Genomic DNA, 2,711 nt, shown 5'->3' with positions numbered 1-2,711 from the left:
GCTGACTTGGCTTTCTTTTTCATTTCTTTGTATTTTTCAAAATTAATTTTTCAACACCCAACTTATAGTTGATGAAGATAACTAATCAAGTTATGAATCACTCCAATACAGGTGCCGTATTTCCAATACAAGTGCTGTATTCCCATTGAAAACTATGGAGCACGAAGATTTTAAACACCGTAAAAAATTATCACTTAATTTTTGTCGTGAGATTTTTTTCTATTATTTTTCAAACATGTATATTTCAAATATTAGTACTAGAAGATGATATGGACACGATACTTGGCCAACATTTGGAACATACAGAAAAGAATTTACAATATTACAATGAAGGATACATGATCGGCATTATCAATGACATAATTACCCAAGTTGAACGTTGTACACTTAAAAACGTGCAATCTAATCACCGTGTTCAACAATCAAAATCAAACCCAATAGACAGGTGAAAATTATAATTATAATCAAGTTGTTCTTAAAAATCATGTAGAAGTACATTATATGAACGCAATAACGATGAGGAAAAATCGATTGTAGATTTTGTCGCATTCAAATCCAAAAAATTCTCAATAATATGGATTATGGAGATGGCTGCAACCAAACATTGAAAAAACAAAGACCCCACTATAACACTCTTAAACGAAAAAGGTCCAATTCGAAAGGAGAATCTATAATCATATTCGAAATAGGAGAAAATCAACAGGGAACGGCGCTTAAATGTTCTTTTGAATCAGACACAATTAAAAAAAAGTAATTAAAAAACGACAACAGTTGTATACAATTATCCGTCTATATACTAACTCGATTTTCGAAGCCAGATGAGTACTAGAGCCGGTCTTTCAAATCCGCCCTTTTGGAACAATTTCTTCATATTTTGGAAAAATATCAAAATTTGAAGTAAAAGTCTAAATTAGGAAGTAGTGAAGATAAAAAAAAATCCAAAAGGTAAAAATTTCATACATCTAGCTATATTTTTGACAAAAACAATGTGACCTCACCTACACAATTAACAATAACTAATTGGCTCTTCTCTTCTCCATAGGTTGGGGTCATTCAAGCATTACATAAGCATAAATTGGAGAGTTTTGGGGGGACAACATGTCAAGAATCTTGGGTTACCAATAGCCGTCCAAAATTTGCTTATGTAATACTTGAGTGACTCCTAGGGGAGGTATAGATATTTGTATTTTTCTCATCACAAAAAATAAAATATTATAATATTATATTATTTTAATTCGAATAGAATTAAAATTTAGAGAGAACAAAATTCCGATCCGCCCAGCCGGGATTCGAACCCGGGTCTCCCAGTTACAGGCCGGGCACTCTTCCAACTCAGCTACCGGGAACCACGGAAACTCTCTCACTCCAAATTCAACTTCGCATGCCGCCTAACCATCTTTAGACATTAAATAAATTCAAATAGAATTAAAATTTAGCGAGAAAATATCCCAATCCGCCCAGTCGGGATTCGAACACGGGTCTCCCAGTTACGCGCCGGGCACTCTTCCAGTTAAGCTACCGGGAACCACGGAAACTCTCTCATCCAAATTCAACTCAGCACCCCGCCTAAACATCTTTAGGCATCAAATAAATTCAAATAGAATTAAAATTTAGAGAGGAAAAATCCCAATCTCTCTATATAATAAAAAAATAAGCCCAAAAATTCAGGCGACGCTCAAAATTCAGGCGACGCTTGATCCGGCTCATTTATGGGGGGTGCCCATATGTAGGGGGTGCTCATATAGGGGAGGTGCCCATATGTGGGGGGTACCTATATATATGGGGTTGCCCACATAGGGGGGTGCCTACATATGGTGGTGCCCATTTATGGGGGGGTGCCCATATATGGGGGGGAATTATACGTATGTGGCCTCTTATGGTAAAGTATTTATAGAGCTATCGGAAAAACGCTCCCGGTCACACCCATTCGGTCACACCGGGAGCCGGGAACGAGCGAAGCCAGCGGGGGCTTCAGGGCTTCAGGGGACGTCCCCATCCCTGGAGGGTCTCAAGGGTCATAGGGGCCCTAAGGGTCATAGGGATCATAGAGGGGCTAAGAGTTCACAAATGAGGGCCACGAGGGTCACAAATGTGCTAAGGCTCTTAAGGGTCACGAAGGGCATAGGGTTAATAAAGGTTATAAGGGTCATGGGGGTTCTAAGGGGACTGCCCCTATATGGGTGGATGCCTATATATAGAGGGGTACCCATATATGGGGGGTGCTCATATATAGGGGAAGTGTCCCTATATGGAGGGTGCCCATATATGGGGGCCATATATGGGATATGCCCATATATGGGGGTGTTCCTATATGGAGGGTGCCTATATATTGTGAGGTATTTTTCCAAGCGCGTCTGCGGGATTCAGACGCGTGGTTCTCCACGAACTTTCAGCGACCCTTTTAGACTCTCTCAACCCGGACTTAGAACGACGGGAATAACGAGAGGAAACCAAAATGCCAAAAAGGGCGCTAGTCCTTTTAACCGCCAAAGGACAAGGTCACACCGTTGAGCCGCGTTCCACGACTAGCTCAGATAACCGCGGAGGCGTGTGGGAACAGGCTACAATGAGCGGAACTCAACAATATGCAACTTTTACAACACAAAAAAAAATATATTTTTAATCCAATGAGTTAAGTCTGATCTTTTACACGTGCGGGAGAGGACTCCCGCGAGAAAAGACGCTATACAACCAAAAAAAAATTGTAATTA

At 40.3% G+C, this 2,711-nt stretch overlaps 1 non-coding gene across 1 annotated transcript; it reads right to left on the bottom strand.

Annotated features, from left to right (window-relative positions):
• Nucleotides 1-1,274: 1,274 nt before the first annotated feature.
• On the bottom strand, nt 1,275-1,346 carry Trnat-ugu. The gene has a single exon. It is a non-coding gene; the product is annotated as a tRNA-Thr (tRNA).
• Nucleotides 1,347-2,711: the final 1,365 nt, after the last annotated feature.

Source organism: Diachasma alloeum, unplaced genomic scaffold (genome assembly GCF_001412515.2).
Source record: "Diachasma alloeum isolate Michigan unplaced genomic scaffold, Dall2.0 Dall_scaffold_00282, whole genome shotgun sequence".
Lineage (NCBI taxonomy): Eukaryota > Metazoa > Arthropoda > Insecta > Hymenoptera > Braconidae > Diachasma > Diachasma alloeum.
Note: the sequence above shows the minus strand (reverse complement) of the source record. Positions and strands in the feature narration are given on the sequence as shown.